Genomic DNA, 17745 nt, shown 5'->3' with positions numbered 1-17745 from the left:
TCTTTTTTCTTCTCTCGTGTATATGTTTCTATAATGGGTGCAGGTGGGCCCAAACCACACACACTGCACCCATTTATTATACTTACCCCTCCGGTGTCCCGCAACGGCGTCCCTGCTGTGCGGGCACAAATCACTCTGGAAATTTCCGAGTGATTTGCGCATGCGCGCTGGAGGTGTCCCCGGGAACACAGTGCGAGCGCCATGTTCCCGGAGACCTGCGCATGCGCAGTAGTCTCTGGCATTGTGCCAGAGTCGACTGCTAACGGAGAGGAGGGGGGTCATCCACTCTTAAAACGCCCCTGAGGCTGAGACTATGTAATAAAAGCTGTTAAGCAGACTAGCTGACCATTTGTAGAGAGGATTCAATAAGGGTCTATTCAACAAGCACTGCCCTGAGTGGGTTCGGAGCTGTCTGGTATTTTCTTGGCTTCATTTAAGCTGACAGTAAAGCATCATTTAGTTTCAAACTCAGAATTGCTGCGTGGAGAGTGGAGACCCTTATTTGTATAATTCCCATATGTTACAATGTTTTAGAGAATACAGGACTGATTGTACCAGCAATGTTTATCTCTGTAGCTGCTACATCTGTCCAAAATTATTCATGTAAAAAAATTGCAAACAAAATCACAGTATAATATATACATTTGTATTTGTAAGATAAGATCTTTATATCTGAAAATCTGGCATATAAAGGCCCATACACACTAGTCGATAAAGTAAACAACGTCGCCCATTTTGACCCTTACTGAGCGACGTTGTTTACTATATCGACTAGTGTGTACGCTGTAAACGACGAGCGATGCGCGGCCCCACGGGTCATTAACGACCCTCAGCCGTGCATGAAGCTCAATTTGTACTCATGGGCCCTCATTCCGAGTTGTTCGCTCGTTATTTTTCATCGCATCGCAGCGATTTTCCGCAAACTGCGCATGCGCAATGTTCGCACTGCGCCAAGTAAATTTGCTAAGAAGTTTGGTATTTTACTCACAGCATTACGAGGTTTTTTCTTCGTTCTTGTGATCGGAGTGTGATTGACAGGAAGTGGGTGTTTCTGGGCCGAAACTGACCGTTTTATGGGTGTGTGTGAAAAAACGCTGCCGTTTCTGGGAAAAACGCGGGAGTGGCTGGAGAAACGGGGGAGTGGCTGGGCGAACGCTGGGTGTGTTTGTGACGTCAAACCAGGAACGAAACTGACTGAACTGATCGCAGTGGCAGAGTAAGTGTCGAGCTACTCAGAAACTGCTTAGAAATTTCTATTCGCAATTTTGAGAATCTTTCGTTCGCAATTCTGCTAAGCTAAGATTCACTCCCAGTAGGCGGCGGCTTAGCGTGTGCAATGCTGCTAAAAGCAGCTTGCGAGCGAACAACTCGGAATGAGGGCCATTGTCCAAAGCTGCATGCTACGGCCAGCCGTGGCATGACGTCAGTGTGCGATATCGCTAGCCATATCACACAGTGTGTATGCCCGCCGTCGGGTATACTAGACAACGTCACTCACCAAGCACATTGCTTAGTGTGTACCCACTTTAAGTCAGGAAGTTTACCATGATTGCAACTGCCAGTCTCCATTTGGCAACCATTGCAATGATGTTGACAAAGAAAAGACCTTAAGAAAACAAGAAAATGTAGTAAGTTAGCAGGTATGCATTCTACTGTATATTTATATAAATAAATAAATAAATAAATAAATTAATTAATTAATGAATTAATAAAAAAAATAAAAATATATATACACACACACACACACACACACACACACACACACACACACGAGAGAAGGACTGGGGGCATGCCCCCACCATGATGAAAACTCTGGATGTGGCTTGCGGATGTGGCATTTTCCGTTAGACCCCCACAAATTTCAGGGCGCACGCTGTTCCCTGAGCTCCGCACAACACTTGGGATTTATGTCCAAGGTCAATGCAAATGTACAGAAATGTTATAAACTGTAAATGCATACTTGGTACAAATTGATTACTTATATTTACAATGCATAATCTCCCAAGGATCAATAGCGAATTAAATATACCACTTTACAATGTCCTCGACAGATCATTATTATCTTACATGCAATCACTGAGAGGTGGCAGTAGAAGGAAAAATATTATTCGATTTTTAGAATGTTTTATCACGATAAAAGACGTCATACCAATGCTTAGTTTCTAGCTACAGGTAAGAAGCAGTACACTATGGGGGTCATTCCGACCCGTTCGCTCGCTGCGTTTTAACGCAGCAGAGCGAACAGGTCCCTGCTGCGCATGCGCTAGAGCCGTAGCGCGCCTGCGCATGCGGGGCGTCCGAAGGCAGGCAGAGGTGATCGATGGGCGGTAGGGGGCAAAACAGCGTCGTTTGGGCGTCGTTTCGTAGGCACGGTCTGGCCAACGCAGGCGTGGCCAGACTGAACGGGGGAAGGGCCACAGCGGCTGCGTGACGTCATATGCGAGGAGTAGCTCCCGGCCAGCACGCTAAAGCTATGCTGGTCGGGAGCTACTCCTGAAGTGCAAAGGCATCGCCGCTGTGCGATGCCTTTGCACCTCTGCGATGGGGGCCGGACTGACATGCGGGGCGGACTAGCCCCGTGCTGGGCGTCCCCCCGCATGTCAGGAAAGTTGATCGTAGCTGTGCTAAATTTAGCACAGCTACGATCAACTCGGAATGACCCCCTACATGTAGTTTTATACCCTTAAAGTCTTGTTAATAAATGTATAATTTTTCCCAAGTTCTGTAGTTTTTTTGGACGCTAGCATTAAAGAGGTAATATATGATAAAAACAAAACCTGCCTGGTTTGGTATTTAATACTGTACTATTGTAACTTAAATCCAGCTGCCAAAACCATGCGCCAACACTAATCACATAAGTACTAACATATGCGATTAGTGTTGCAGAGGACAGCTCCTGCGATCAGAGCTCGCGATGCGCTGCAGCTGCTGGTCTCCCTATGACCGGGAGTCGATCTGTGCAAAACAGCGGCGGACATGGGGGATGCTGGGAGGATTCCGTGATGGAACACTCTCTGCATCGCATTGCGGAAGAAGTCCCATAGACTTCTACAGGGTAAAGCCAGCAAAATCTGGCGTTACCCTGCGTGTCGGAGATCCGGCGGATGGTAGGTACATACGAAAATGCGGTAAAAAAACAGAAAACTGGTGTTTTATCGCATTTTCACTTAAGAACATCCCACCCCCTAAGTTATTTATGTACCACATTCTTTCCGGATTAAGCCTTGGGGGGCCTGGGGCATTTAGGACAGGTGGGCCCTGGTGGAGGGGCGGGGGGGTGTATACTAGATTGTATATACCTCTCAACATGATTTATTCCAGGAGGGACAAAATGCTCTCTACCTGGAATTCTCTTTTAATATATGATTGGCATCACATATGTTGAACTATTTCATTGATAAAAAAGGTTTTTCAACAAAAATGATTACAATTATAATTTAAGAGGAAAGTCCAGGGAGAGAGCATTGTGTCCCTCCTGGAATGGCTCATGTTAGGAGGTAAGGATTGTGTATAAACCAATGGTGTATATTAGATTTAAACTAATAGTTTAATAAGGCCTGGGTACTGTTTATATCTCCATTCAATAGAGAGACAACTATTTTATAATCTTTTCCGGTAGGGGAACAAAGACAATTTAAGCTTAAAATAAAAAAATAAAAATAAAATCTATAATTTATCTTGCAAAAATGCAATAGCAGCAGCCTCTGTACTGCTAACACACTGGGACAGGACTCAAGAGGAACACTCTCATTAGATAACAGGTTGCACAGGATCCTGACACCCAGGTGGGAGGAGAAGCTGGGTTCCCTGGGTCACAGCTCTCTCCCCTCTGCTATCTCTCCTTTGGTCAGGAAGCTCTGTCAGTATCTCTTGAAACCTGATACTCCTGCGTCTATGCCTGCAATGCATACTGTCCTGCTCATATTCTGACAGCCTGGTTCTGCTGCGGCACAAGAGAGAGAGCTAGTGATGTCAGTATGCTTTGGCTGGGGGGCCCATTGACAGAGGGGGGCCCGGGGTACAGTATGCCCTGCACCCCCCCCCCCCCCCCCCCACCCCTTTATCTGGCTATGACCATCATGGCAGGCACTGGTGCCTTTCCACTCTTCCCTCCATATTTCACCTCTTGGCTGTTTGACACAGCTGACCACACATGGAGTACCCATGGAATCATGGTACTGACACGTAGATGTATGACCAGGACAGGGGAACAAGTGGTATCAGTGCATGTTATGTGTGCTGATACCGCTTCTCCCCCATGTATAAAAGTAGTGATTACGGATTAATGTCGGAGACGCATAGATAGCACACTGATGTGCCAGCCCATGTATGAAAGGTCAGTGGCACTGAGCGTTCTGACACCTGCAGCTATCATTTTCTACAGCTGCAGGTGTCATTGCCCAATTCACAGCCGCTATAGTGGCGGCGGTGGCTACCTGGTTGCGTGTGAGATCACGCATGCCCAGTGAGCCAGCCGGGAGGGGAGACACAGCGCATCAACACTAGGCTGATTTGCTGGGGGGGGGTCTAGCAGGGATCACTGGAGAAGGGGGGGGGGGGGGGGGGGGTTCTAGCAGGGATCCGGCGATCCCTGCTAGAAAACAGCACTTTCTCTGTAGGGGCAAGATGCGGCGTCTCCCTATATAATAAAGGGGAAGGTACTGGATGGATTTGGTGGTGAAAGTTCCCCATGTGATAAGTATCACCAATCCTCCTACTCAGAGCCGGATTAAGACCATGGGGGTCCCGGGGCACTTAAGAGAGTGGGGCCCCTAATAGAGAAGGCAGAGAATATATATATATATATATATATATATACATATACACACATAAACATATATATATATATATATATATATATACACACACATATATATATATATTTGCCTCCCCAAGCGGCACACCCCCTGCCACACCGCAGATCGGATCTCTCTTCCGATCCGATCTGCGGTGCTGTGCTCCCCGGATCCCGTCCTCACTGCAGCAGCGGGCGCACAGACAGGACAGCTGAGCTGAGCGACGGCTCAGCTGTCCAATAAAGTATGAATGAAGCAGCCTGCCGCTCAGTCATTGGCTGGGCACGCAGGCTGTTTCATTGATACATTATTGGACAGCTGAGCCCAGTGGCGTAACTAGAAATTTTTCTCCCCCAAGCCAAAAAATCCTTCGGCTAACCCCCCCCCCCCCCCCCATACCCCCCGCAATTGGCACTAGCAAAGGTAGAAAAATGTGCATGCCGCAGGCGCGCGCCGGCAAAAAGGGTGTGTGGCTTTGTCGAAATGGGCGTGGCTTTGCGTGGAGGGCGTGGCATTGCAGGAAAAGACTACCTTATACCCCAGTTTTGCAACCTGCACGCCCATACGTTGGCCACCACAGGAAAGAAAAATAATCCTGATTCATGCCCCTTACATTATTTGTCATTTTTCCTCCTTATAGTAATGCCCAGTATACATTATTCCACATACTGCAATGGCCCTTAGACATTATTCCACACACAATAATGCACATGACACAATATGCACACACTGTAATGCCCCAGACACATTATGCCACACACCGTAATGCCTGTGACACATTATGACAGGAATCGCAATGCCCGTTATACATTATGCTACACACTACAATGCCCCTGATACATTATAGCACATACAATGTCTGTGACACAGTATGACACACACCACAATGATCCTGAGACATTATACCACATACCACAATGCCCGTGATATAGTATACAACACACCGTAATGCCTGATACATTATGACACACACCGCAATGTCTGTGATACATTATGCCACACACCGTAATGCCCATTACACATTAAGTTCTACAGTAAGGCTTCTAATTACTTTTAAATTACCTGCTCGTTGCCAGGGGTTTCATGCTCTTGGTTCCATGCACGGTGCCAGGGGTTTTCATGCTCAGGGTGTCATGCTCGTTGCCAGGGGTTTCATGCACTGGGTGTCATGCTCGTTGCTAGGGGGTAGTGCTTGTTGCTAGGGCCATGCTCCCAGTGCCACATATGCCCCCAGTGCCAGATATTCCCCTACAGTGCCAGGTATATGCCCCTAGTGCCAGATATTCCCCCACAGTGCCAGGTACATGCCCCCAGTGCCACATATATACCCCCCCCTCTCAGTGCCACATATGCCCCCTCAGTGCCTGCTCCCCCCAGTGCCAAATATTCCCCCACAGTGCCAGGTATATGCCCCCAGTGCCAGATATTCCCCCACAGTGCCAGGTATATGCCTCCAGTGCCAGATCTTCCCCCACAGTGCCAGGTATATGCCCCCAGTGCCAGATCTGCCCCCCACAGTGCCAGGTATATGCCCCCAGTGCCAGATCTGCCCCCCACAGTGCCAGGTATATGCCCCCAGTGCCAGATCTCCCCCCCACAGTGCCAGGTATATGCCCCCCAGTGTCAGATCTGCCCCCCACAGTGCCAGGTATATGCCCCCAGTGCCAGATCTTCCCCCCCACAGTGCCAGGTATATGCCCCCAGTGCCAGATCTGCCCCCCACAGTGCCAGGTATATGCCCCCAGTGCCAGATCTGCCCCCCACAGTGCCAGGTATATGCCCCCAGTGCCAGATCTTCCCCCCCACAGTGCCAGGTATATGCCCCCCAGTGCCAGATCTGCCCCCCACAGTGCCAGGTATATGCCCCCAGTGCCAGATCTGCCCCCCCACAGTGCCAGGTATATGCCCCAAGTGCCTGCTCCCCCCCCGCCCATGTGTTGGAGGGACACAGAGCGCATCGCGCGTCTCTCCTGTGTCCCTCCTGGCTCTCCCCTGGCTGGTCTAATACAGGAAGTGCCGGTTCGTGAGCCAATCAGAGCTCACGAACGGCACTTCCTTAGACCGGCCGGGGGAGAGCCAGGGAGGGACACAGGAGAGACGCGCGATGCGCTCCGTGTCCCTCCAACACAGCAGGGAGGGAGAGGAGACCGCAGATTGACATGCGGACGCTCGTCCGCATGTCAATCTGTTCTAAGGGAGCCGGGGAGCACAGCACCGCAGATCGGATCGGAAGAGATCCGATCTGCGGTGTAGCAGGGGGCCCTTTTGGAAAGGGGGGCCCGGGGAACGTATCCCCCGGGCCCCCCCCCCCCCCCTTAATCCGGCTCTGCTACTGCTATAACCACGTCAGGATGGCGGGAGCAGGAAATAATAAATAAATAAAACGCTTTATATGTACAAGGCATTTATTTTCCAATCAGAGCATTAGTAATATTTTATGGTTGTTATATCTGTAAACATTTCTCTATCGTCCTAGTGGATGCTGGGGTTCCTGAAAGGACCATGGGGGAATAGCGGCTCCGCAGGAGACAGGGCACAAAAAGTAAAGCTTTAGGATCAGGTGGTGTGCACTGGCTCCTCCCCCTATGACCCTCCTCCAAGCCAGTCAGATTTTGTGCCCGGCCGAGAAGGGTGCAATCTAGGTGGCTCTCCTAAAGAGCTGCTTAGGAAAGTTTAGCTTAGGTTTTTTATTTTACAGTGAGTCCTGCTGGCAACAGGATCACTGCAACGAGGGACTTAGGGGAGAAGAAGTGAACTCACCTGCGTGCAGGATGGATTGGCTTCTTGGCTACTGGACATCAGCTCCAGAGGGACGATCACAGGTACAGCCTGGATGGTCACCGGAGCCTTGCCGCCGGCCCCCTTGCAGATGCTGAAGTAAGAAGAGGTCCAGAATCGGCGGCAGAAGACTCCTCAGTCTTCTAAAGGTAGCGCACAGCACTGCAGCTGTGCGCCATTTTCCTCTCAGCACACTTCACACGGCAGTCACTGAGGGTGCAGGGCGCTGGGAGGGGGGCGCCCTGGGAGGCAAATGAATACCTATTTTGGCTAAAAATACCTCACATATAGCCTCCGGAGGCTATATGGAGATATTTAACCCCTGCCAGAATCCGTTAAGAGCGGGAGACGAGGCCGCCGAAAAAGGGGCGGGGCCTATCTCCTCAGCACACAGCGCCATTTTCCCTCACAGAAAGGCTGGAGGGAAGGCTCCCAGGCTCTCCCCTGCACTGCACTACAGAAACAGGGTTAAAACAGAGAGGGGGGGCACTAATTTGGCGATATGCTTATATATATATTAAGATGCTATAAGGGAAAACACTTATATAAGGTTGTCCCTATATAATTATAGCGTTTTTGGTGTGTGCTGGCAAACTCTCCCTCTGTCTCTCCAAAGGGCTAGTGGGTCCTGTCCTCTATCAGAGCATTCCCTGTGTGTGTGCTGTGTGTCGGTACGTGTGTGTCGACAGGTAGGAGGACGATGTTGGTGAGGAGGCGGAGCAATTGCCTGTAATGGTGATGTCACTCTCTAGAGAGTCGACACCGGAATGGATGGCTTATTTAGGAAATTACGTGATAATGTCAACACGCTGCAAGGTCGGTTGACGACATGAGACGGCCGACAAACAATTAGTACGGTCCAGACGTCTCAAAAACACCGTCAAGGGTTTTAAAACGCCCGTTTACTTTAGTCGGTCGACACAGACACAGACAGGGACACTGAATCCAGTGTCGACGGTGAATAAACAAACGGATTCCTTATTAGGGCCACACGTTAAAGGCAATGAAGGAGGTGTTACGTATTTCTGATACTACAAGTACCACAAAAGAGGGTATTATGTGGGATGTGAAAAAACTACCATAGTTTTTCCTGAATCAGATAAATTAAATAAAGTGTGTGATGATGCGTGGGTTCCCCCCGATAGAAAATTATGGGCGGTATACCCTTTCCCGCCAGAAGTTAGGGCGCGTTGGGAAACACCCCTTAAGGTGGATAAGGCGCTCACACGCTTATCAAAACAAGTGGCGGTACCGTCTATAGATAGGGCCGTCCTCAAGGACCAGCTGACAAGGCTGGAAAATATAATAAAAAGTATATACACACATACTGGTGTTATACTGCGGCCAGCGATCGCCTCAGCCTGGATGTGCAGAGCTAGGGTGGCTTGGTCGGATTCCCTGACTAAAAATATTGATACCCTTGACAGGGACAGTATTTTATTGACTATAGAGCATTTCTATATATGCGAGATGCACAGAGGGATATTTGCACTCTGGCATCATGAATAAACGCGATGTCCATAACTGCCAGAAGATGTTATGGACACGACAGTGGTCAGGTGATGCAGATTCCAAACGGCACAGTATGGCCGTATAAAGGAAGAGGACTTGTTTGGGGTCGGTCCATCGGACCTGGTGGTCACGGCAACTGCTGGAAAATCCACCGTTTTTTACCCTAAGTCACATCTCTGCAGAAAAAGACACCGTCTTTTCAGCCTCAGTCCTCTCGTCCCTATAAGATCATATCTGCCCAGGGATAGAGGAAAGGGAAGAAGACTGCAACAGGCAGCCTATTCCCAGGAACAGAAGCGTTCCACCGCGTCTGACAAGTTCTCAGCATGGCGCTGAGACCGTACAGGACCCCTGGATCCTACAAGTAGTATCCCGGGGGTACAGATGGGAATGTCGAGACGTTTCCCCTTCGCAGGCTCCTGAAGTCTGCTTTACCAAGTCTCCCTCCGACAAGGAGGTAGTATGGGAAAAAATTCACAAGCTGTGTTCCCAGCAGGTGACAATTAAATTACCCCTCCTACTACAGAAAAGGGGTATTATTCCACACTATATTGTGGTACTGAAGCCAGAAGGCTAGGTGAGACTTATTCTAAAAAAATTTTTTTGAACACTTACAAAGGTTCAAATTAAGATGAAGTCACTCAGAGCAGTGATAACGAACCAGGAAGAAGGGGACTATATAGTGTCCCGGGACATCAGGGATGCTTACCTCTATGTCCCAAATTTGCCCTTCTCACTAAGGGTACCTCAGGTTCGTGGTGCAGAACTGTCACTATCAGTTTCAGACGCTGCCGTTTGGATTGTCCACGGCACCCCGGGGTCTTTACCAAGGTAATGGCCGAATTGATGATTCTTCTTCGAAGAAAAGGCGTCTTAATTATCCCTTACTTGGACGATCTCCTGATAGGGGCATAGTCCAGGGAACAGTTGGAGGTCGGAGTAGCACTATCTCGGATACTGCTACAATCAGCACGGGTGGATTCTAAATATTCCAAAATCGCAGCTGATCCCGACGACACGTCTGCTGTGCCTAGGGATGATTCTGGACACAGTCCAGAAAAAGGTGTTTCTCCCGGAAGAGAAAGCCAGGGAGTTATCCGAGCAAGTCAGGAACCTCCTAAAAACAGTGCATCATTGCACAAGGGTCCTGGTAAAAATGGTGGCTTCCTACGAAGCAATTCCATTCGGCAGATTTCACGTAAGAACTTTTCAGTGGGATCTGCTGGACAAATGGTCCGGATCGCATCTTCAGATGCATCAGCGGATAACCCAATATCCAAGGACAAGGGTGTCTCTCCTGTGGTGGTTATAGAGTGCTCATCTTCTAGAGGGCCGCAGATTCGGCATTCAGGATTGGATGCTGGTAACCACGGAGCCCAGCCTGAGAGGCTGGGGAGCAGTCACACAAGGGAAAAATTTCCAGGGAGTGTGATCAAGTATGGAGACTTTTCTCCACATAAATATACTGGAGCTAAGGGTAAATTTATAATGCTCTAAGCTTAGCAAGACCTCTGCTTCAAGGTCAGCCGGTATTGATCCAGTGGGAAAAACATCACGGCAGTCGCCCACGTAAACAGACAGGGCGACACAAGAAGCAGGAGGGCAATGGCAGAAACTGCAAGGACTTTTCGCTGGGCGGAAAATCATGTGATAACACTGTCAGCAGTTTTTCATCCCGGGAATGGAAACTGGGAAGCAGACTTCCTCAGCACGACCTCCACCCGGGAGAGTGGAAACTTCATTGAGAAGTTTTTTCCACATGATTGTAAACCGTTGGGAAATACCAAAGGTGGACATGATGGCGTCCCGTCTGAACAAAAAACGGGACAGGTATTGCGCCAGGTCAAGGGACTCTCAGGCAATAGATGTGGACGTTCTGGTAACACCGTGGGTGTACCAGTCGGTGTATGTGTTCCCTCCTCTGCTTCTCATACCTAAGGTGCTGAGAATTATAAGACGTAGAGGAGTAAGAACTATACTCATGGCTCCGGATTGGCCAAGAAGGACTTGGTACCCGGAACTTCAAGAGATGCTTACAGAGGTCTTATGGCCTCTGCCGCTAAGAAGGGACTTGCTTCAGCAAGTACCATGTCTGTTCCAAGACTTACCGCAGCTGCGTTTGTCGGCATGGCGATGGAAAGCCGGATCCTAAGGGAAAAAAGGCATTCCGGAAGAGGTCATTCCTACCCTGGTCAAAGCCAGAAAGGAGGTGACCGCACAACTTTATCACCACGTGTGGCGAAAATTTGTTGCGTGGTGTGAGGCCAGGAAGGCCCCACAAAGAAATTTCAACTCGGTCGTTTCCTGCATTTCCTGCAAACAGGAGTGTCTATGGGCCTCAAATTGGGGTCCATTAAGGTTCAAATTCGGCCCTGTAAATTTTCTTCCAGAAAGAATTGGCTTCAGTTCCTGAAGTCCAGAAGTTTGTCAAGGGAGTATTGCATATACAAACCCCTTTTTTGTGCCTCCAGTGGCACTGTGGGATCTCAACGTAGTTCTGGGATTTCTCAAATCACATTGGTTTAAAACCAGTCAAATATGTGGATTTGCAGCATCTCACATAAAAAGTGACCATGCTCTTGGCCCTGGCCTGGACCAGGCGAGTGTCAAATTGGTGGTTTTTTCTCAAAAAAGCCCATATCTGTTTGTCCATTCGGACAGGGCAGAGCTGCGGACTCGTCCCCAGTTCTCTCCCTAAGGTGGTGTCAGTGTTTCACCTGAACCAGCTTATTGTGGTGCCTTGCACCTACTAGGGACTTGGAGGACTCCAAGTTGCTAGAAGTTGTCAGGGCCCTGAAAATATATTCCAGGACAGCTGGAGTCAGAAAATCTGACTCGCTGTTTATACTGTATGCACCCAACAAGTTGGGTGCGCCTGCTTCTAAGCAGTCGATTGCTCGTTGGATTTGTAACACAATTCAACTTGCACATTCTGAGGCAGGCCTGCCACAGTCTAAATCGGTTAAGGCCCATTCCACAAGGAAGGTGGGCTCATCTTGGGCGGCTGCCCGAGAGGTCTCGGCATTACAACTCTGCCGAGCAGCTACGTGGTCAGGGGAGAACACGTTTGTAAAATTCTACAAATTTGATATCCTGGCAAAAGAGGACCTGGAGTTCTCTCATTCGGTGCTGCAGAGTCATCCGCACTCTCCCGCCCGTTTGGGAGCTTTGGTATAATCCCCATGGTCCTTTCAGGAACCCCAGCATCCACTAGGACGATAGAGAAAATAAGAATTTACTTACCGATAATTCTATTTCTCGGAGTCCGTAGTGGATGCTGGGCGCCCATCCCAAGTGCGGATTATCTGCAATACTTGTACATAGTTACAAAAATCGGGTTATTATTGTTGTGAGCCATCTTTTCAGAGGCTCCGCTGTTATCATACTGTTAACTGGGTTTAGATCACAAGTTGTACGGTGTGATTGGTGTGGCTGGTATGAGTCTTACCCGGGATTCAAAATTCCTCCCTTATTGTGTACGCTCGTCCGGGCACAGTACCTAACTGGCTTGGAGGAGGGTCATAGGGGGAGGAGCCAGTGCACACCACCTGATCCTAAAGCTTTACTTTTTGTGCCCTGTCTCCTGCGGAGCCGCTATTCCCCCATGGTCCTTTCAGGAACCCCAGCATCCACTACGGACTCCGAGAAATAGAATTATCGGTAAGTAAATTCTTATTTTCTTTGGCATATTTAATTTAATTTCTATCAAAAGGATCTGGAAGTACACTCTGCGCCTGTGACCCTGTATACATCACAATGGGCCTGATTCATAGCTGTACGCTATGCAGATATTTCCGCAGGTGAGCGGTTATTGGCTGACTGCACATGTTCCGCGGTCGCACAGCGCACACCTTGGCACCTTAGCAATGTCAATCGCAGTGATGATTCCTTTGCAATGGAGAGGGCAGCCAGGAAGTCTGCAGCTATGAATTGAGGCCCAGTATATCTGATTTAGCATTCAGATACAGTAAACTAACAATCAATACAAAATGTACATTATATTAATTATCATCTGTTGAGCTCTCAAAAATATTCAGCACCATGACCATTGATCCATTATAAACTTGATAATATTACTTTGCAGACTTGTGTATGTTTGTTTACATTTCTTAACTGCATTATATGTAACGTGATACAGGTTGAGTATCCCATATCCAAATATTCCGAAATACGGAATATTCCGAAATACGGACTTTTTTGAGTGAGAGTGAGATAGTGAAACTTTTGTTTTCTGATGGCTCAATGTACACAAACTATGTTTAATACACAAAGTTATTAAAAATATTGTATTAAATGACCTTCAGGCTGTGTGTATAAGGTGTATATGGAACATAAATGAATTGTGTGAATGTAGACACACTTTGTTTAATGCACAAAGTTATAAACAATATTGGCTAAAATGACCTTCAGGCTGTGTGTATAAATTGTATATGAAACATAAATGCATTCTGTGCTTAGATTTAGGTCCCATCGCCATGATATCTCATTATGGTATGCAATTATTCCAAACTACGGAAAAATCCCATATCCAAAATACCTGTGGTCCCAAGCATTTTGGATAAGGGATACTCAACCTGTATTGCCTTAGCAAGGCATAGGGGGTCCTTGGCCCAGCATCCCCCTACATGTGACGACATAACTTCACAAAACTCTCTCCACCTCTTTCTTAATACTGTAATATACAATGTTGCGCACTATTAACAATAACATTCTGTTGGAGCAACCTTACCATACAGCCCTGCACTAATACATTTTCTTAATGGTGATGTTCTTTTTACACAATGAAGAAACAGCAGGTTCATCCTATAATCTCTTTGCAGTTGAATAATTCCAGAGGGGTTGGGTATGATATGTTGACAGACACTTTAATACATATGGGGACTACAGCAATACATACTGTATGGGGACAGCCGTTTTCTGAGGTTTGACTGAATTTTTGGGGTTAGTAGTAGTACATCCCGCTGAGAGCCAGGAAACATAATCCCCTATCCACCGCAGAGCGTGCACAGATACTTCTGAAGGCTGCAGAACAATGGAGTGTAAATTCGAATCCATCATCTAGGGAAGTGCCACCACATGTCCTGCGCATAACACAACACTGATGCCCAGATAAACCTCAGTGGATTGTAAGTGTGGCTATCAGAATCCAGCTGCACTGACAGGATGGAGTGGGAGAAGATTAGCACTAGACAGACGCTTGGGCTCAGAATGAACCTCTGTTCTTTTCAAAGTGTGTGTGTGTGTGTGTGTGTGTGTGTGTGTGTGTGTGTGTGTGTGTGTGTGTGTGTGTGTGTAGATTAGGAAGAGATGATTTAAAGCAGCCTTTAATTTTAAAGCTAATGGCATTGTAAATCTAGCGGCAATATCACTGAAATTGCGCTGGGTTACACAAATCGCAGGCTGTTACACCTGGGTCTTTAAGTCTCTGATTTTCAATGTACACTTCTGCAAACATGGTGGGGAGGTACTAAAATGGACAAAAACAGTTATTCAAATAAATCAGTTAAATCAAACAGATTTAACCATACTTGCCTACCCTCCCGGAATGGCCGGGAGGCTCCCGAAAATCGGGTGGCCCTCCCGGCCCCCCCGGAAAGGTGGGCAAGCCTCTCGCTTTCCGTGCTGCCCCTCCATGACCCTCCTCGGCCGCCCACAGCAGAGAACAAGTGGGCGGTCCGAGGGGGTCCGATGACATGATTTGCGCTGAATCGCGTCATCGTAGCTCTGCCCCCTGCTATACAGCGCCTCTTTTCTCGGCACTGCATAGAGGGATCGGAGCCACGATGACGCGAGCCTGATGCCACGCCCCCAGACTGTCCACTGCCCTGTTGGCCACGCCCGTAGAACGCCCATCCTGCTGCCGGCCACGCCCCCATGCACCTACAACGCTGCCTCCTCCCGGAGGAGGGGGCAGCAAAGTAGGTAAGAATGGATTTAACCAATTTGTCTGAATGACCATTCTTGCGTGTTTTCCAGTATTTGGGAGCAAATGGTAAGTTTGTCATTTGCTTTGATACGTTACCAGATTTTTTGTTCCAACCAGAAAGATTGGACAGACAATCTCATAGGGCCTACGATCAGTTTCACAGGCATGCGGGGGGACGCCCAGCACAAGGCTAGTCCAGAGCCGGATTAAGACCATGGGGGTCCCGGGGCACTTAAGAGAGTGGGGCCCCTAATAGAGAAGGCAGAAGAAAAAAAAAATATATATATACATATACACACATATACATATATATATATATATATATATATATTTGCCTCCCCAAGCAGCACACCCCCTGCCACACCGCAGATCGGATCTCTCTTCCGATCCGATCTGCGGTGCTGTGCTCCCCGGATCCCGTCCTCACTGCAGCAGCGGGCGCACAGACAGGACAGCTGAGCTGAGCGACGGCTCAGCTGTCCAATAAAGTATGAATGAAGCAGCCTGCCGCTCAGTCATTGGCTGGGCACGCAGGCTGTTTCATTGATACATTATTGGACAGCTGAGCCCAGTGGCGTAACTAGAAATTTTTCTCCCCCAAGCCAAAAAATCCTTCGGCGCCCCCCCCCCCCCCCCCCATACCCCCCGCAATTGGCACTAGCAAAGGTAGAAAAATGTGCATGCCGCAGGCGCGCGCCGGCAAAAAGGGTGTGTGGCTTTGTCGAAATGGGCGTGGCTTTGCGTGGAGGGCGTGGCATTGCAGGAAAAGACTACCTTATACCCCAGTTTTGCAACCTGCACGCCCATACGTTGGCCACCACAGGAAAGAAAAATAATCCTGATTCATGCCCCTTACATTATTTGTCATTTTTCCTCCTTATAGTAATGCGCAGTATACATTATTCCACATACTGCAATGGCCTTTAGACATTATTCCACACACAATAATGCACATGACACAATATGCACACACTGTAATGCCCCAGACACATTATGCCACACACCGTAATGCCTGTGACACATTATGACAGGAATCGCAATGCCCGTTATACATTATGCTACACACTGCAATGCCCCTGATACATTATAGCACATACAATGTCTGTGACACAGTATGACACACACCACAATGATCCTGAGACATAATACCACATACCACAATGCCCGTGATATACTATACAACACACCGTAATGCCTGATACATTATGACACACACCGCAATGTCCGTGATACATTATGCCACACACCGTAATGCCCATTACACATTAAGTTCTACAGTAAGGCTTCTAATTACTTTTAAATTACCTGCTCGTTGCCAGGGGTTTCATGCTCTTGGTTCCATGCACGGTGCCAGGGGTTTTCATGCTCAGGGTGTCATGCTCGTTGCCAGGGGTTTCATGCACTGGGTGTCATGCTCGTTGCTAGGGGGTAGTGCTTGTTGCTAGGGCCATGCTCCCAGTGCCACATATGCCCCCAGTGCCAGATATTCCCCTACAGTGCCAGGTATATGCCCCTAGTGCCAGATATTCCCCCACAGTGCCAGGTACATGCCCCCAGTGCCACATATACCCCCCCCCCCCCCCAGTGCCACATATGCCCCCTCAGTGCCTGCTCCCCCCAGTGCCAAATATTCCCCCACAGTGCCAGGTATATGCCCCCAGTGCCAGATATTCCCCCACAGTGCCAGGTATATGCCTCCAGTGCCAGATCTTCCCCCACAGTGCCAGGTATATGCCCCCAGTGCCAGATCTGCCCCCCACAGTGCCAGGTATATGCCCCCAGTGCCAGATCTGCCCCCCACAGTGCCAGGTATATGCCCTCAGTGCCAGATCTGCCCCCCACAGTGCCAGGTATATGCCCCCAGTGCCAGATCTGCCCCCCACAGTGCCAGGTATATGCCCCCAGTGCCAGATCTTCCCCCCCACAGTGCCAGGTATATGCCCCCCAGTGCCAGATCTGCCCCCCACAGTGCCAGGTATATGCCCCCCAGTGCCAGACCTCCCCCCCCACAGTGCCAGGTATATGCCCCCAGTGCCAGATCTGCCCCCCACAGTGCCAGGTATATGCCCCCAGTGCCAGATCTGCCCCCCACAGTGCCAGGTATATGCCCCCAGTGCCAGATCTTCCCCCCCACAGTGCCAGGTATATGCCCCCCAGTGCCAGATCTGCCCCCCACAGTGCCAGGTATATGCCCCCAGTGCCAGACCTTCCCCCCCACAGTGCCAGGTATATGCCCCCAGTGCCAGATCTGCCCCCCACAGTGCCAGGTATATGCCCCCAGTGCCAGATCTGCCCCCCACAGTGCCAGGTATATGCCCCCAGTGCCAGATCTTCCCCCCCACAGTGCCAGGTATATGCCCCCCAGTGCCAGATCTGCCCCCCACAGTGCCAGGTATATGCCCCCAGTGCCAGATCTGCCCCCCCACAGTGCCAGGTATTTGCCCCAAGTGCCTGCTTCCCCCCCATGTGTTGGAGGGACACGGAGCGCATCGCGCGTCTCTCCTGTGTCCCTCCTGGCTCTCCCCTGGCTGGTCTAATACAGGAAGTGCCGGTTCGTGAGCCAATCAGAGCTCACGAACGGCACTTCCTTAGACCGGCCGGGGGAGAGCCAGGGAGGGACACAGGAGAGACGCGCGATGCGCTCCGTGTCCCTCCAACACAGCAGGGAGGGAGAGGAGACCGCAGATTGACATGCGGACGCTCGTCCGCATGTCAATCTGTTCTAAGGGAGCC

Source organism: Pseudophryne corroboree, chromosome 7 (genome assembly GCF_028390025.1).
Source record: "Pseudophryne corroboree isolate aPseCor3 chromosome 7, aPseCor3.hap2, whole genome shotgun sequence".
Taxonomy (NCBI): Eukaryota; Metazoa; Chordata; class Amphibia; order Anura; family Myobatrachidae; genus Pseudophryne; species Pseudophryne corroboree.
This window is presented reverse-complemented; position numbering follows the sequence as displayed.